This window comes from Pelobates fuscus, chromosome 1 (genome assembly GCF_036172605.1).
Source record: "Pelobates fuscus isolate aPelFus1 chromosome 1, aPelFus1.pri, whole genome shotgun sequence".
In the NCBI taxonomy this organism is placed as follows: Eukaryota; Metazoa; Chordata; class Amphibia; order Anura; family Pelobatidae; genus Pelobates; species Pelobates fuscus.
In genome coordinates, this window is record NC_086317.1 from 402,000,916 (window position 1) to 402,020,433 (window position 19,518).

General features: G+C 46.0%; 1 protein-coding gene across 3 annotated transcripts in view; it reads right to left on the reverse strand.

Annotated features, from left to right (window-relative positions):
- The window catches only part of SLC11A2 (solute carrier family 11 member 2), an 85,804-nt gene that overhangs the window by 58,694 nt on the left and 7,592 nt on the right, over positions 1–19,518 (reverse strand). Inside the window, exon 1 of one of the 3 annotated variants that reach the window (XM_063427885.1) lies at positions 11,999–12,137. The exons of 1 other annotated variant lie outside the window; for it this stretch is intronic. The gene's annotated coding sequence lies outside the window, so the exon portion shown is untranslated. Of the gene's footprint in view, positions 1–11,789; positions 11,799–11,998; positions 12,138–19,518 lie in introns of those variants that run through there. One more of the 3 variants, XM_063427894.1, reaches the window with a different exon arrangement.

Below are 19,518 nucleotides of genomic sequence, written 5' to 3' on the forward strand. Positions count from 1 at the left end.
ACTTTTAGACGATACTTTATAATGTATGGAGCATTTTACATCCACTAGAGGCTGATTTAACCCTCAGTGAAACATTTCTCTGAAACTGCTATGTTTTTAGCTGCAGGGTTAAAACTAGAGGGACCTGGCACCCAGACCACTTCATTGAGCTGAAGTGGTCTGGGTGCCTATAGTGGTCCTTTAAATGTAGTGGTTCTGGGGTCTATAGCCTGTTCCTGCAAGCTGAGCACATTATCAAGATTGATGATCTCAGCCATTGAGGTGGGGCCAACAGCGGCAAAACCGTCATGGCATGGGGAAAAAAAATATTAAAAAAAACACCTCTTGCATGAGATCCTAGGGGAGCTGGGGACCTAGATAGTTAATTAAACACTATAGTGTCAGGAATACATGTTTGTACTTGTGACAATATAGTGCTCCTATAACTATATTAGAGGACTGAATGCTTAGTGCTAATATTTTTCCCCACTTTCTTTTCTTCATTTTGTTCTTTCACGGACTTGTAACAAAATAATAATCATATGTCATCCAGTGCTTCAAGTTTGATATAATTTACAAAAAGTTGTGATGTTTGGGGTACACAGATCAGATCTATACGCAAGACAAGATACACAGGAAATAAACGAGCTGTTTATTTTAGGGATCGACCGATATTCGGTATTTTCGGCAATATCGGTATCGGCCAATAGAAATACTGATATTGCCGATAATACTTCCTAGGACCGCCAGGCTCATTACAAGCCCGGCGGTCCTTGGGGGGGGGGGGGGGGGGGGCTGATAGCAAGCGTTTACTCACCTCCCTGCAGCTCCTCCAGCTCCCCAGTGTAAATCTCGTGAGACCTGCGGCACGCTGCCGCAAGACTTACACTGGGGAGCTGGAGGAGCTGCAGGGAGGTGAGTAAACGCTTGCTGCCCGCCCCCCCCCACAGCTCAGCCAATGCCACTGGACCACCAGGGATTGCTATATCCCCCCTCCCTGGCCAGGCAACAAGCAGGGAGGGGGGACAACAAAAAATAAATAATGATGATTAAATATAAAAAAATAAAAATAATAATTTAATATAAAAAAATTAATAAAAAATGACCCCTCACACACACACACTCCATTATTATTCACATACGCTACACAAACACACTGTGTATATAATGCAGTGTTTATATAATGCAGTGTGTTTGTATAGTGTGTGTGTATATAGTGCAGTGTGTATATAATGCAGTGTGTGTTTGTATAGTGTGTGTGTATATAATGCAGTGTGTGTTTGTATAGTGTGTGTGCGTATATAATGCAGTGTGTGTGCGTATATAATGCAGTGTGTGTTTGTATAGTGTGTGTATATATAATGCAGTTTGTTTGTATAGTGTGTGTATATAATGCAGTGTGTGTGTAACACACTGCATTATATACACACACACACTATACAAACACACACTGCATTATATACACACACACTATACAAACACACTGCATTATATACACACACTACACAAACACACTGCATTATATACACACACTACACAAACACACTGCATTATATACACACACTACACAAACACACTGCATTATATACACACACTACACAAACACAAACACACTACAAAAACACACTGCATGATATAAACACTGCATTATATACACAGTGTGTTTGTGTAGTGTGTTTATATAATTCAGTGTGTGTTTGTGTAGTGTGTTTATATAATGCACACTACACAAACACACTGCATTATATACACACACTACACAAATACATACACTCTGCATTCCTTATATACACACACTACACAAACACACTTTGCATTTAGTATATACAGAATTTACTTTACACACACACTGCATTAACTTTACGCACACTACCCACTCTGCTTTCATTATATACACACAGCATCCACTACATACACTAGACAAAAACACACTGCATCCACTACACAAACATACACTGCATCCACAACACACACACTACACAAACACACACTGCATCCACAACACACACTACACAAACACACACTGCATCCACTACACACACTACACAAACACACACTGCATCCACTACACACACACACTACACAAACACTACACAAACACAAACAGCTCCCCTGTCTAAACACACTGCATCCACTACACGTGGCATGTATATTTTGTGCATTTACCTTTAGAAATTGTTTTTATTTTCCAAAATGGTAAATGTACAGAATATCGGCAAATTATATCGGCATCGGCTCTAAAAAATCAATATCGGTCGATCCCTAGTTTATTTTGCAGCTTATAAAAACGTTTTAATAACAGGTGCTGGGTTTTTATTAAAAGAACACTATAGCTATCCAGACCATTTTATTTAAGCAGTCTGGGTGCCATGTTCCTGTTTAAACCCTGCAAGTGAAAACATTGGCATCCTGTTTAAATTGCCACTAGAGGCAGGGGCGGACTGACCGGTCGGGCACTTCGGACATGGTCCGAGGGCCCGGCCGGGAGGGGGGCCCGCCATCAGGGGGCCCGGCCGCCCCTTTAAATGCTGCAGCCGCCTGAGCGCTCTCTTAAGAGCGCTTAGGCGGCTGCAGCTTCTCACCTCCCCGTAGCGTGGCCGAGCTGCTCTGCGTCCGCGGTGCCGGCCGGAGTGATAGGAAGGTGCACACACACTGAGTGTGCACCTTCCTGTCAGTCCGGCCGGGTACAGGAAACAGAAACTCCTGTTCCACGCGGAACAGGAGTTTCTGTTTCCTGTACCCGGCCGGACTGACAGGAAGGTGCACACTCAGTGTGTGCACCTTCCTATCAATCCGGCCGGCACCGCGGACGCAGAGCAGCTCGGCCACGCTACGGGGAGGGGGTAAAAAGAGAGAGGGGGGGAGTTAAAAGAGAGAGAGAGAGGGGGTTAAAAGAGAGAGGGGGTTAAAAGAGAGAGGGAGGGGGGTTAAAAGAGAGAGGGAGGGGGGGTTAAAAGAGAGAGGGGGGTTAAAAGAGAGAGGGAGGGGAGGTTAAAAGAGAGAGGGGGGTTGTTAAAAGAGAGAGGGAGGGGAGGTTAAAAGAGAGAGGGGGGGTTAAAAGAGAGAGGGGGGGTTAAAAGAGAGAGGGAGGGGGGTAAAAAGAGAGGGGAGTAGGGGGGTAAAAAGAGAGAGGGAGGTAAGAAGAGGGAGGGAGTAAGAAGAGGGAGGGGGTAAGAAGAGGGAGGGGGTAAGAAGAGGGAGGGGGTAAGAAGGGAGGGGGGAGTAAGAAGAGGGGGAGGGGGGAGTAAAAGAGGGAGGGGAGAGTAAGAAGAGAGGGGGGAGTAAAGGGGGTAAGAAGAGGGGAGGGGGGAGTAAAAAGAGGAAGGGGGAGTAAGAAGAGGGGGGAGGGGGGTAAGAAGAGCGGGGAGGGGGTAAGAAGAGGGGGAGGGGGGAGTAAGAGGAGGGCAATTGCCCCCTCCCCTGTCCGCAGGCACCGTGCGGGCAGCCGGCAGGGGAGGGAGGAAGAGAGGACCCGGGAGCTCAGCCTGCAGCTCCTCTGGGTCCTTCTTGCGCGAGCACAGATCATTGCCGCGGTTACCACGGCAACGTTACGGCTCTTGCGAGAGTAAACTCTAGCCCTGGAGCTATGGGCTAGAGTTCACTCTCAACACTGTGACCACCAGGTATTCCTGGTGGTCGCAGTGGTGAGAGTGAACTTTAGCCCCATAAACACACTGCCCCCACACACACCATACACATTTACACACTGCCCCCCATACACACCATACACATTTACACACATTGCCTCACACACACACACACACATACACTGCCCACCCATACACACACAGCCCCCCATACTAACATTGCCACACACATACACAGCCCCCTCGTACACACATTGCCCCACACACCCTACACATTCACACACTACACCCCCTCACACACACTGCACCCCTTACACATTGCACCACTGCTCCTATACCCTACTACAGCCTCATATCCCAGCAGACCCCAGGTAAGTTGTCAAACTGTTCTTAAACGGTTTGACTACTTACTCTGGGAGGGGGGCCCGGCCCTCCTGGCACCATAACGACTACACAGAGTAGTAGTGGTTATTGTGCATGGATCATTTCTTTAAATAATCTACGAGTGCCCCAGTAGCCAGCAAGCCAGCCAACCCACAGGCCAGCCAGCCCACAGGCTGGCCAGTAGACATCCAGCCAGCCTACAGGCCACCAGTTAGGCTTAAAGCCAGCAAACCCACAGCCTGCCAACCGCAGCCAGCAAGCCACAGCCAGCAAGCCACAGCCCACAGCCTGCCAGCCGCAGCCAGCAAGCCCACAGCCTGCCGGCAGTAGCCAGCAAGCCCACAGCCTGCCAGCAAGCCCACAGCCTGCCAGCCGCAGCCAGCAAGCCCACAGCCTGCCGGCAGTAGCCAGCAAGCCCACAGCCTGCCGGCAGTAGCCAGCAAGCCCACAGCCTGCCGGCAGTAGCCAGCAAGCCCACAGCCTGCCGGCAGTAGCCAGCAAGCCCACAGCCTGCCGGCAGTAGCCAGCAAGCCCACAGCCTGCCGGCAGTAGCCAGCAAGCCCACAGCCTGCCAGCCGCAGCCAGCAAGCCCACAGCCTGCCAGCCGCAGCCAGTAAGCCCACAGCCTGCCAGCCGCAGCCAGTAAGCCCACAGCCTTCCAGCAAGCCCACAGACTGCCAGCCAGCAACAGTAATTAAGGTAAGAGGAGCCAACTTGGCCTAGGTATCAGCTATGTTGTGTTGCTATATTGTGAATAGGAACCAGAGTGTTGGAGAGACCCCCCTCCAGGCCCCATTAGACTCCATTGTAGTCTCTAATGGGACCTGGAGGAAATTCTTTCTAACACACTCTCTAAAGGACACTGAGACAGCCTCTGCTAGAATGCTCCCCCCCCTCCATGGCCCATTAGCCCTCAATTGTAGTCTCTACTGGGGCCTGGAGGCGACTGTTTCCAGCAGGGACACTGAGATGGCCTCTGTTAGAAAGACCCCCTTCCAAGCCTATTAGACTCTAATAGGGCCTGCAGGGGATTCTTTCTAACACACTCTCTAAAGGACACTGAGATAGCCTCTGCTAGAAAGACCCCCCTCCATGGCCCATTAGCCCTCAATTGTAGTCTCTACTGGGGCCTTGAAGGGATTATTGCACTTTTGTTCCTTGTGTCTAAAGATTGTGTAGGGTGTGGCTGGAGGCGGTGCATGGAGGCGGGACATGGGTGGCGCTTGCTGCGGAGTATGGGTGGGGCCTGTAAGGGGGCCCTTGATTTATTTTGCCCGGGGGCCCTGAGGGTTCTCAGTCCGCCCCTGACTAGAGGCGCTTCCGACAAAATGACCAAGTAAAACTTGGCTATTTCAATCAGGTGGTCTCATGGAGACCAACTGATTGGCACAGCGTGGTGTTTTGCCACGCATTCGTTACTGCCTCACAATGCTTTTCTCTGTAGATAACCATAATCACGATAAGTAAATTAAATACTTTTTTAACCCTTGGGGGCTAGTCACCTAAACAGTGACTGACATTATACCGTTAGGAATACATTATAGTGTTCCTTTAATCATTTCCTACTTCATAAGCAATGACACACAAGCCCAAACCCACCCCTCCTCCCCCTGAAAAAAACAACACGACTAACATCTAGGGTTTTATTGGTAAACCTTCTCTGAAATTTAAAACATTGCCAAGGAAAAAATAAGAATGTTAATGAACATAGCTTATATTCACTCACAATAAGCTGTGAAACACATTATCCAGAGCAGAAGCATTGCTAGGTGGCAAAAAGACCAGGGGCTATAGCGCAAGTGTAAATGGTATGGGAGTTGGGAGGTATGCAGTACAGGAGGGGTGGAGAGGATTATGAACAGCTTGTAGGAAGTCATGCATGGGTATTTATTTTACACGCAGGACCTAATTATCATTTATTGTCCAGCGATGTTTAATCTGTGAGCAACTGAGCTTACTAAGAGAGGGACTGGGAATATGAGTGTGCAGAAAGTAGAATGCCATGTGGATAGGGACGAAGACAAAAGGGTGAAGGGCAGGAAGGGGATCAGGGGATACTCAAATGAGGCTACAATGGCGGATACTCAAATTTGATCAGCTTCTTGTTAGTACGGTTTTAACATGAAACAATGAGTCTTTGTGACATGCTGTCACAAGTTAAACCCTTATGTGCTAGCTTATTATCAATATGCACAGAGCCAACATTAGCCAGTCTGGAATTCTCATTCCAGACAGTCACAGTAGGCATGACCCAGAGGTAGGCTTAGACCTCAGATATCTCTGTCTGACACAATGCGGACTGGGACTGCTGAATTTGTCTTTGCAGCTAATGAAGATCTACCTCCTATTTGCCTAGCACTTACTTCCCAATGTGAAGCATTTCAAACTTTCAGACCGCCCAGTTGATCAATCCAATGCTTCTCATCAAGCAGCACAAGAATATGCGCAACGGTTACATGATATGCATTTAGGAGCAGCGAACACCATATCTCCTGCTACATAAATAACGTTCCCTTCAGGACTCATCTGTTGCTCTTATCATTACTACAAGTGTATTCTGCAAAGTGCCTGTGAGGAATAAAGTAAATGCTAATGTCTGCAAGCAGTGAGCGCTGATGTAGTACATGAAAGTATGATGAATGTTGAGTGAGCAAGGAGCAAGTAACATACACCTGATTTACAAGCCAGGGCATAGTACTATTTGCAGAAAAAACAAACATTCTTCTAAACGGAGACTGTAAGAACAGGAGCCATGTACCACAACCACTTCAGCAACATTAAAATCCTATGGTACCAAAAGCAATCCAATAAAATGCATTTTATCATCTTAAAAACCTTTTTTTTTTCTTTAAGAAATATATACACACTTGTAGTGCAGCAAATGTGCTTGTAATAGGTACCCCATTGTATCTACTGTACTAGTATTGTGGTTTTTTTTTTGTATATGTTTTATATTTTTTTTTTTATTTTATCCTACTGTCACTGAGATATAAGATACTTTAAGACAGTCTCAAACCACTTAAAGTCTCATAATTCCCTGAAAACAGTTTGTGAATCTTGGCTAGTATTGCGTATTTGTTTTCACACAATCATAATCCAAAAGGTATTTTATGCCGGTAACCCATAGAAATCAAGTTAAACATCAGGCTTAGCGTTTGCTTCATTCAATCACAACAATTTTTGTCTAAACAGCTTAATTACTGGTGTAGAGAATAAACCCCACTGGAGATAAAAAAAAATGACTAAAGAGAAATAAAAGCTAAACTCCGGTGACTTCTTTTACTGAGTCAGAGCACAGTTAGAATGTAAATATGGTCAGTGACAAGTTAAGATCGATATGCTGAAATTGCAAGGTCAACAACAGGCTATGGGATTACTTTAAATGATAATCAGTGACACTTATGGTATTAACCTATTGTGCTCCAATGACAATGATATATGTGTAAGTTTATTCATTTTAAGGGTATTTATTTATTTATTGAAAAGTATTGTAAATGATTTATCAAGTCCTTTTGGTTACTAAATCCAACAAGGGTATATTGTAAAGCGCTACGGAATCTGTTGGCGCTATATAAATTGCAATAATAATAATAATAAGGGGAATATGTCTCTGTTAATGTGTCAGATATAGCTTAGGCTTGTCTGCTTAATGTAAGGTATATGACCCTTTTTGATGAACAGATAATGCCAAATGTGTTCATCAGAATGGCATGATTGTGACAGCTTCCTAATCATTAACAACAGCCGTTAACATATAGATAATTATTAAGATGGACTGTGATTGAGGTCTCCATTTCTAAACCACCAACCCACCGTTTAATAAATAAACGAGTCGACTTAATTTGATGAGAACAAAGTATATAAAGTGACACTGTCTCATAGTAGCATGATAGGAGCAGTTTAGTATTTTTTTTTCTTTTTTATATATTTATATTACAACGAGATTGATATATTGTTTGCAAATCATCCACTGCAAGTTTCATTAATGATTCGTAGAGGAAAATTCCTCCAGGAATGCAAATCTTGCTGGAGTCTTAAGGAAATTCTCTTCATTGGTGTAAAAGAAAAGGCTGCTTAGTTGTCACTCCTGCTGTGCAGGATAGTCAGTAGTTTATCAAAACAAAACAATAATACCTTGTCAAAGTTTCCAACAGAACAGGATTTATACTTTTCTTTATGTGAGCATATGTGGGGCTTTCAGTAGCCCAGTTTGTGTTCTGGAATGACTGTTTGGACAATTTCAAACTTTGAGAGATTCTACAAGCAGTTCTGCAGGGGTCTATGTGATACACACACCTCAGAACACACGCCACTGAAATCCATAGGAGGACCAGAAATCAGGGGACAGGTCTCAGGTGTCCAATCAGAGTCTAGGACATGTTTTAAAAAATCCTCCAAATTAAAAATAAATTAAACACTCAAAACACCATAACAACTACAGCAAACTAGGAGTGCCCTATCGTTTTACAATGGTTTAATTTCTTAACTGTTAGATCAGACAGAGGATTTCCAGTTCTCTATAGGGTGTAGCAGAGATAGGGAGCAGCACATAGCAGTTTAAAGGGACACTCCAGGCACCCAGACCACTTCTGCCCATTGGAGTGGTCTGGGTGCCAACTCCCATCACCCTTAACCTTGCAAGTGTAATTATTGCAGTTTTTTAAACTGCAATAATTACCATGCAGGGTTAAGTCCTCCTCTAGTGGCTATCAGAAAAAGTGTTTTAAACGACGCTGGACGCTATGCATGAGGACCTCCAGCGTCACCTGAATCCCCATAGGAATAATGCTTTCCTATGGGGAGGTGTAATGCACGCTCGTGGCCATGGCCGCGCATGTGCATTAGGTCTCCCCCCCGCCCCGCCGGCTGATGTTGGCAGGAGAGGAGCATGGGTGGAGCCTGACACAGCGCCGAAGGACATCGGTGCTGGATTTAGGCAAGTCACTGAAGGGGGGGGGGGGGGGGGGGGGGGATGGATGGGGGCACTACAGGATTCTGCAATGCCAGGATTTGTTTTCCTGGCACTGGAGAGTCCCTTTAAGTAATAAAAACAGGGGGGTGCCAGGGAGCTCTAGTGGTTATGGTGCCTGGAGTGTTCCTTTACAGGATAGGTTAATTATTTTGCTATTGTATAAGGAATTAGCCTATGGCTGTAGTTCAATGCCAAAAGTGTACTACCCAAATATGGCATACTGACATAAACACATAATGTATAAAGGATTGGGGGAAAAAATGGAAGACAGTGTGGACATGAATGTCAAAACGAGACGATGGAGCAATGGAATAAGGTTGCCTGGTCTCATAAATCACATTTTCTTTTATTTACTTATTTCTGCATCCTGACTGAAAATCAAAAAGCAGTCTATCAAAATATAACTATAATTTCTATTTTGTCATTTTGTTATTTTGTCATTTTCCCTCTCCAGTAATTGTGAAGAAATGTATCTGCTTAGGCTAAAGTAGTTGAACTGGAGAAATTCTCCTATTTTTTTACCTAAATTTGCCAGTTTTCTTCAATTCTGTTTAATAAATACACAAACATACATACATATTAATTTAGAACACGGTTTCCCCTTTAAGTGACAGAATGGGGTTTATCCACCAGCATAGTATTGACTTAAACACCATATTGCAAGAATTGGAAACCATTTTGCAGCATTTAGGCAGAAATGGCTAATCAGGAAAAAGTTTCCAACTCCGCTATACTCACAGACCCAAAAGTTTTACAGTTTGGGTTTTAATTCACTACATGTTGGTGTATGGTGACTAAATCATGTCGTTAAGTAACAACTAGTGTGACACAAAATTCTGAAAGGCAATGGAAAGTGGGCTTTCTTTTAACTCCATCGCATTCCCTGCTAATAGGTTAAGCTAACCTACCACAATTCTACCTTGCCTAGAACAACAAACTCACATTTACTAAAAAGCAGAAACTACTAACAAACACAACATTGATACCACTTTAAAGTATGCTTTATTTTATACATTGCTTATTGCATCCCTTAAAGGGACACTCCAGGCACCCAGTCCACTTCTTCCCATTGGAGTGGTCTGGGTGCCAACTCCCACTACCCTTAACCCTGCAACTGTAATTATTGCAGTTTTTTTTTATAAACTGCAATAATTACCTTGCAGGGTTAACTCCACCTCTAGTGGCTGTCTAGAGGGCACTTCCTGATTCATAGCAAAGATTTTCTTTGCTAGAGCGTCGCTGGATGTCCTCATGCTGTGTGAGGACCTCCAGCGTCGCTCAATTCCCCATAGGAAAGCATTGAAAATCTTTTTCAATGCTTTCCTGTGGGGAGACCTAATGCGTGTTCGCAGCATTGGCGCGCATGCGCATTATGTTTCCTCAGCCAGCGGCGGGATCAGTCTCGCCCACCGGCTGACGGAATCACTGGGAGGAGCGACGCCGACCCGAAACCACCGCCGAGGGACATCGGCGGGGTCTCAGGTAAGTGACTTGAAGGGGTTTTCACCCCTTCAGCTACCTGGGATGGGAGGTGGGAGGGAGAGGGTACCTGCAGTGCCAGGAAAACGGATTGTTTTCCTGGCACTGGAGTTTTCCTTTAATAGATGCAAGGGTAAAAGTGAACTTTAGCATATTTTATTATTTTTACCATTCCATCCTTCATTTTTTTTTTTTATGTCTACCTGATGTAAATCCTTAATAGAATGTACCCCTGATTGACTATTAAAAATGAAAATCAACTTAGTGCCTTGCTCAAAACCTTACATAACCTACACGTGAACAAAATGCTAAATAATAAAATATGCTAAAATACACTTTTACCGATGAAAGGTAGAAATAAATTAAAATAGCAAATTTGCATTTACCTTCAGCAATGATCAGAAGACTAAACAATACAATATTTGCTGCCAAGAATCGCAGTGTCAATATTACACAACATGTTTATAAATAGGAGCTGATCACAAAGCAAAGTTTCAGGTAGCAGTAGTTGAAAAATGAGCACATGGGATACAGTTAGACGTTTTAAACTCCACCATTCCATCTACTGTAAAGTAATTAAAGTTTAACATCTCAAGTGGAGACCCTGGATCCACCCAGGAAATTTGGTAAATTAAACCCAGAGAGATGAAGACTTCTCTGCCTGGAGCTAGTGCTCATGTGACACAGTGGTCAGGTGAGAAAGAGGGGCCTGTCTAAACAGCCACAGACAGATGGAAAATCTACGTATAAAGAACAATTCTGGAGCAAAGAGCTAAGTGTGGAGCAATCAGCAGGAACGTTCCACTGGTTTCCATGGTGACTGCTCCACTTTTAGAACTTTCTATTATAATTGCTCTTTAAGTAACGAAAACATATTAAGACACACAGATGATGTATGTGATACATACTTCATGGGTATCATACATGAGCTTTAGATTGTAAGCTCACGGGCCATCTAGCCAAGCACTTTGCATAAAAGAGCTCCAATGGCTAGATATCAGCTTACGGGCAGGGCTCTTTACCTCTTGTATTTGTCTTTGTATGTTGTACATTTCTCCACTAATTGTACAGCGCTGCGGAATCTGTTGGCGCTTTAGAAAAAGTAGTAATATTAATAGATAGATAGATTCACAAATGTATTAGTAATATGTCACAACACATGAACACAGAGTATGTTGCATAACATATATGCACATGTTACCGTCATGGTTAAACCATGCCCTTAGCCAGTCAGACACCTCTCCCCCACCTTGCCCTTACCCAGTGACCCCTCTCCCCCACCTTGCCCTTACCCAGTGACCCCTCTCCCCCACCTTGCCCTTACCCAGTGACCCCTCTCCCCCACCTTGCCCTTACCCAGTGACCCCTCTCCCCCACCTTGCCCTTACCCAGGCTGATCCCTCTCCCCCACTTTGCCCTTACCCAGGCTGATCCTTCTCCCCCCACCTTGCCCTTACCCAGGCTGATCCCGCTTCCCCCACCTTGCCCTTACCCAGTCAGACCCCTCTCTCCCCACCTTGCCCTTACCCAGTCAGACCCCTCTCTCCCCACCTTGCCCTTACCCAGTCAGACCCCTCTCTCCCCACCTTGCCCTTACCCAGGCTGATCCCTCGTGGTGCCTTCACCCTGCTGCCCGGTCAGCTCGTTGTTTCCATAGCAAGTTCCGCCAGTGTCAGTAGGAAGCCCCGCCCCCCGGAGACGTGCCACGGAAGAATGAACTGCTCGTGAGAGGCTCGTCAGCCTGATGACCGAAGAGAAGAGCCCTCTAGTGGTAACTTACTGGAACTGTTAAATGGCCTCAGACATTCTACATAGCGGGATGCGCTGGCTGGGGCACTAGTCATGTGATCTGTACAGCTAGTATCCCGATGTTCTAGCAGAATTCTACATGTATCAGAATTCTATACCTGAACACCGGCTCATGGTGGGAAATGGGAGAGAAGCTGCAGAATGTGTTATTATTGTATGAATTGTTTAACCACACTAAGGAAGCCTGGTGATGGTCAATACTGATAATAATTCTCCCTGAAGCTGGCTTATCATTCAGTGCCAGGAGAGGCTGGCGGACAATACTGGGGTGAGCTCTTGGTACAGATATTGGTGCAGCTAGGGGCATGGGTGTAGGAAGGAACCCAAAACATTTTTGGGGGGATAGCATTTCTACTCGCCAGGTCACTACAGGGAAGGGGTTTTACTTACTCGGATACAGCGCCGGGATCCTTCTGATGCCGCGCCCCCTATTTCGTCAAAATGACGAAATAGGAGGGTGCGAGCAGGGAGCAATAAAACGCTTCTATTCAGAAGCGTCATTGCTCCCTGGTGTGCATGCGCAGCTTTGCCGCACATGTGCAGATACTTCATAGGGCGGCATTCATGTCTCAACTAGGAAGCACCTCTAGTGGCCATCTGAGTGTCCACTAGAGGTGTTCCCCAGCAGTAATGTACCGTATTTTTCGCTCCATAAGACACACCTAGTTTGTAGAGGAGGAAACCTAGAAAAAAAATATATTCTGAACAAACTGTCCCATAGTGTTTCTTACTATTGGAAAGTTTGTTCAGAATATTTTTTTTTCTCCCCTGTCCCATAGTGTTCCTTACCACCCACTCCCCTCTCCTGTCCCATAATGATCTTTAATCCCCCTCCCCTGTCTCATAGTGATTTCTAACCCCTCCGCCCCTCTCCCATAGTGATTTTTAACCCCTCCTCCCCTGTCCCATAGTGTTCTTTAACCCACCATCCCCTTGTCCAAGTGTTCTTTAACCTCCCTCCCCTTGTCCAATAGTGTTCCCCCCTCTCCTCATCCTATAGTGTTCCCCCCTTCCCATAGTACTCCCCTCCCCCTCCCCTTCCCCCATAGTGTCCCATAATTACTTACCTGTCTTGTAGCGTTGGCCGACTTAACAGCTCGCACCGCGGTACTGGAACTTCAATTTCAGGTTCCGGTTTCCGGCGGGACTGAAAGGAAGTGTGCACACTGAGTGCGCGCTGTTAAGCCGGCCAACGCTACAAGACAGGTAAGTAAAGCTTCACATTCGCTCCATAAGACGCACAGACATTTCCCCTCACTTTTGAGGGGAAAAAAGTGCGTCTTATGGAGCGAAAAATACGGCAAATACTGCCTTTTTACGAAATGGCAGTGCTTACATTAAAAGGCCTGCAAAGACATGCTATCGACACCAGAACTACTACGTTTAGCTGTTGTGGTTCTGGTGACTATAGCGTCCCTTGAATATAGAGGGGAAAAAAGAATCATCACAAATGTAAGGAATAAAATGTTTGTATCATTATTCTAAAAAATATTTTTAAAAAATAAAAATATATACACATTCCTAGCTTAATTTTTAGCACGACATAAACATTTTGTACTTTGCAGATTACTTTTTATCTTTTTTATACATATACAGATTGTGTAATACTGCCCCTGACCTAAGGTGACCACATTTCCTAACTGCCATTCAGTGACACTTTCAGAAGTGCATTCCATACATTTTACTACCCGTCTCTACCCCTTCAATTTATATTAGAACCCCACCTACCCCTTCCATGAATATTAGAACCACCCCTACCCCTTCCATGCACATAAGAACCCCACCTACCCCTTCCATGCATATTAACCCCCCCCTACCCCTTCCATGCAGATTAGTACCCCCCTAACCCCTTCCATGCATATTAGAACCCACCCTACCCCTTCCATTCATATTAGTACTCCCCTAACCCCTTCAAATTATTTTTCTACCTACCCCTCTCCCCCTATCCTTATTAGTAGCCCCCCTAACCCTTTCCAATTATTTTTCTACCTACCCCTCCCCCATCCATATTAATAGCCCCCCTAAACCCTTCCAATTATTTTTCTACCTTTGTCACCCCTTTTACCTGACATAGCAGGGGGACCTCTGGACGTCCGTCGGGCGCAGTGTCAGACTGAGCGCCGGGTAGTCACGTGACACCATGGCCAGGGCCGGTGCAAGGATTTTTGCTGCCCTAGGCAAAAGTAAAGTTTCCCGCCCGCCCCATGTGACATCACAATGCCCCACCCATATGATCTGCCATGTTAACTAACGCTAGTGCTGCAGTGTCGCCGTGTTTACATTAAAAGGCCTGCAGGGACAGGCTATAGACACCAGAACCACTACATTAAGCTGCAGTGGTTCTGGGGACTATAGTGTTTCTTTAATGTGAGGTAAATTAGAGATTAGTGCCACAAATAATATACTAGATTGCCTACTTACAACCAGATGAGGATGATGATGGGCTCTAGCTGCAGTCTGGCTCCACTGGTCTGGTGTAGAACAGGCTCTCTGGAGGCTGTTTGTAACTGTGGTCACAAAAATCAATGTTCTGGGAGAACGGGAAGCAGCTCCATTTTTGGGGGCCCTTTACACAGCTCAAGGTCTGGGTCCCAGGGTCCACCTTCACGTTCCACCAATGAGTTTGTTCACAGGGGGTGGAGTGTGTAGGGGATGTCCTGATATGTGTGTAAGGAATGCATTGTGTGAATCTGTGTTTGTATGTGTAAGGGCTGCAAGGTGTGTTTCTGTGTATGTACGGGATGCAGTGTGTGCGACTGTAAGGGGTGCATTGAGTGTGTGTAAGGAATGCATTGTGTGTTTCTGTGTGTGTGAGGGATGCATTGTGTGTAAGGGCTGCATTGCTTGTGTGTGTGTGTCTCTGTGTGTAATGCATTGTGTGCATTGTCTTTGTGTGTAAGGGGTGCATTGTGTGTGTGTGTGTGATGGATGTCAATCTCTCCCCCCTCCCTTGTCACTCTCTTCTCCCCCCTCTCCCTTCCTTGTCACTCTCTTCTCCCCCCTTGTCACTCTCTTCTCCCCCCGTTGTCACTCTCTTCTCCCCTCCCCCTCCCCGTCAATTCCCCTCCCTGTCAATTTATTTCTCCCCCCTTGTCAATTTCTTTCTCTCCCCCTCCCTGTCAATGTCTTTCTCTTCCCCCCTCCCTGTCAATTTCTTTTTCTTCCCCCCTCCCTGTCAATTTCTTTTTCTTCCCCCCTCCCTGTCAATTTCTTTTTCTTCCCCCCTCCCTGTCAATTTCTTTCTCTCCCCCCTCCCTGTCAATTTCTTCCCCCCCCCTGTCAATTTCTTCCCCCCGTCAATTTCTCCCCCCCTGTCAATTTCTCCCCCCCTGTCAATTTCTTCCCCCCCTGTCAATTTCTTCCCCCCCTGTCAATTTCTTCCCCCCCTGTCAATTTCTTTCTCCCCCATCCCTGTCAATTTCTTTCTCCCCCTCCCTGTCAATTTCTTTCTCCCCCCTCCCTGTCAATTTCTTTCTCCCCCCTCCCTGTCAATTTCTTTCTCCCCCCTCGTCAATTTCTTTCCCCCCCTGTCAATTTATTTCTCCCCCCCTCCCCTACCTTTGTTGTAGCGTGGCCGAGCCCTGTATGGTCCGCAGGTACAGGGAGATTTTGTTTCCTGTACCCGGCCAGACACTCAGTGTGCACTTCCTGTTTGTCCGGCCGTGTACAGGAGACAGATGCTCCCTGTACCCGCGGACCATACAGGGCTCGGCCACGCTACAGTGAGGGAGTGACAGGAGGGAGCGCTGAGCGCTTCCCTCCGGTCAGGCCCTCTCCTCATGCTGCGCCCGGGCAGTGCGCCTTCATGGATGCACCAGCCCGGGCAAAGCTGCAGCCGCCTGAGGCTCTCCACGGGGTGCATTGTGTGTGTGTGTGTGTGTGTGTGATGGATGTCAATCTCTCCCCCCTCCCTTGTCACTCTCTTCTCCCCACTCTCCCTTCCTTGTCACTCTCTTCTCCCCCCTTGTCACTCTCTTCTCCCCCCGTTGTCACTCTCTTCTCCCCTCCCCCTCCCCACTCTCATTCCCCCTCCCTCCCCGTCAATTCCCCCCCCTGTCAATTTCTTTCTCTCCCCCCTCCCTGTCAATGTATTTCTCCCCCCCTGTCAATTTCTTTCTCTCCCCCCTCCCTGTCAATGTATTTCTCCCCCCTGTCAATTTCTTTCTCCCCCCTGTCAATTTCTTTCTATTCCCCCCTCCCTGTCAATTTCTTTCTCTTCCCCCTCCCTGTCAATTTCTTTCTCTTCCCCCCTCCCTGTACCCGGCCAGACACTCAGTCTGCACTTCCTGTTAGTCCGGCCGTGTACAGGAGACAGATGCTCCCTGTACCCGCGACCATACAGGGCTCGGCCACGCTACAGTGAGGGAGTGACAGGAGGGAGCGCTGAGCGCTTCCCTCCGGTCAGGCCCTCTCCTCATGCTGCGCCCGGGCAGTGCGCCTTCATGGACGCACCAGCCCGGGCAAAGCTGCAGCCGCCTGAGGCTCTCTACAGAGCGCTCAGGCGACTGCAGCATGAGGGGGGCCGGCGCTCCTGCGCGGAGGGCGAGGTGCTCCCCTTCCCAGTCTGCTGTGCGTGCGGTTCCCTGAAGGAGCCGCACGCAGCCCGAGAGCACCCGTGGCCGGCGGAGCTGGGGGGATTTCTCTATAACCTGTCCCCCCGCATGATTTGCTGTGGGGAATGCGTCCCCCCCATCTCCCCCGGTTCCTACGCCCATGGCTAGGGGTCAAGTCCTGGGGAAAAAAGTGTGGGAACTCACCCAAGATCCACCTCCCCCCCAAATAATATACACTCGTATATACGCACACACACACTGACAGGTGCACACACACACACAACCATTCAGACACATACACGCACAGACACACACCCATACACTCACACACATTCACAGACACACTCACAAATTATTATTATTTTTTTTTATTTACAAATGTCCACTCAGCCTCCCTACCTGGAGAGCTGGCGTGGACCTGTCCCTGAGGTCCGGTGGGGCTTCAGTGTGGTGGGGACCTGCCTCCCGGTCAGACGGGGCGAGGGAACTGTGTTCCCTCTGCTCCCTCTCACCGCGCGAGCTGTCTACTGATTACAGGAGCCGGAATATAACGTTCCCTCGCTGTATCTGACCGGGAGACAGGCGCTCGCCAGGGGGGTCCATCAGGTGGCCATAAGGCCACCTCTTGGCCCCCCCCCCATGACAGGGGGAACATGGGGGGCATTTGAATGCCTGCAGGAGCAACAGGAACAGTGTTCTTGCTGAAACAAAAGTGCAGGAACACCGTTCCCACGCGTTCCTGCAGGACTCGAGCCCTGGGTGCAGCCCACCTAATGAGTAATTCAGCTGTGAAGTCACACATAGGGACAGACTGTATGACCCTCATGGATCACTGTCCCCAGCTGTACTTTCTTTTAAGACAGTGGCATTTAAATATATTATTCTCTTTTAGGAATGCGTACCTCCCAACCATCCCTAATCCTGTTTTTTGCCCAGCCTACTGGGGTTAGTAGAACCCATAGAAAAATAACCCATGGTCCATTCAGTAAGACAGTCATCCTCAATTTATCTTCCATATCTGCTACTGGTAGTTAAATTGAAAATAATATAATTGAAAATAAATAATATATACTATTCCATAGGTCTTGCACTCCTGCTCCTAGTGTTCTCTGCCCAGTGCTCGGCTGCACAGATAATACCTTCAAAACAAAGTCAGCACTCGAGGACTTGGAAAATAACGTACGGTTTATTCCAACCATAAACTCTGCTTACGATCCGTTGGTCGGTCAACATTTCAGTTCCTTACATTAGAACTTTCATCAGGACATAATCATGTGTTGTCATTATGTCCTGATGAAAGTTCTAACGTAAAGAACTGAAACTATATAGATAGATAGATTATCTATCTAATTATAGCAGGGTAAATCATATTTCTGAGTTATGTCAACGCACTGGAGTCCAAGGTTAGCCCTTAACAGACTTAACTGAATATCTCAAGATAATAATATATAAATCAATGTTATTGAATAATTTCCATAGACTTCAACTAACAAGTAAATTGACATTGGCTTAAAAGACACGGGAATATAATACAGAGTTGAGTTTAGAGTTGCGTACATATTATTTGAATTAGTTACCTCATAGAACGCGTGGATTATACCATCACAGATATATGCATGTCGAAATATATTGGTTTAGAGATTAACTTGTTTGTATTATGTTTGTACGTTTATTGTTTGCTTTACTCTAATACTTTACTAAATGTTCATTTGGAAATAATAGAGTAAAAAAAATATTATAACTTGAGATTAAGATCATGTGAAGTAGTAAAGAATGTGAAAGATGTCACCAGAAACAAGATAAAGTAAAAGATAAATAAAACGTAAACTCTGGAAACTCCAAGTACATCCCTGGGAGGCAGCTGGTTCACATTCCTGGAAGCCCATTTAGTGAGACTTTTGTGTTCAAGTGACGCGTTTGTATGTTCTTTTAAAACCTCCCGAAAATTTTAGTGCTTGGAAAAAACTAAATCCTTTGGACTTCCAGGACCCAAGTAAGATCACAGGGCTGAATTTTTACTAGAGGTATTAGATATGAGTGATTTGCACGGAAATAATTCTCAGTTCTTTCTGGTCCTTCGGTTAGAAAAAAATATTATTTTTGCCATATAAAATAAGAGTTGGATGAGCCGAGGGAAAAGGAGGCAGAGTGTCAGAAAGGGGGTTCTCTCAAAACATCAGCGGCATCAGCCTTTGGGAGGGAGCCCACGGAAAGAGATGGAAATAATTTCTCTAAGATTAGGTCCCTGCAAAAAAGTAAAACCACTACCACCAGCTCTACTCTCTTCACAACAACTTGTAAAGGGTAATATCTAATTATAAGCTTGTTTGATCAGGGCCTTCTCTTCTTCTTGTATCTGTTAATATTTTGTATGTCAACTACTTGTTGGCAATGATCCCCATTCTATGGTTGTAAAGTTCTACAGAATTTGTATTATATTTATTTTTCAATTTATATTTTGTTCTATAAAAATAATTATATTCACTCAGAAAAGCAGCAACTTTTGGATGTAAGCCAGGGAAACGGGAGGTAGACTTCTAGAAAGGGGGTTCACCCAGAACAGCGGTAGCAGTACAGCCTTTGGTGATGATCCCAGGAAAGCGGTGGTACTGGCAATCATTTGTCTATTAGGTTCCTGCAGAAAAAGTCAAATTAGAAATCTGCAGTGCTTTTCAGGGCCTACACTCAGGGACGTTTTAGCCGCAAGGCAAACAAGGCATTTGCCTTGGGTGGCATTTTCCAGGGGGCAGCAAAA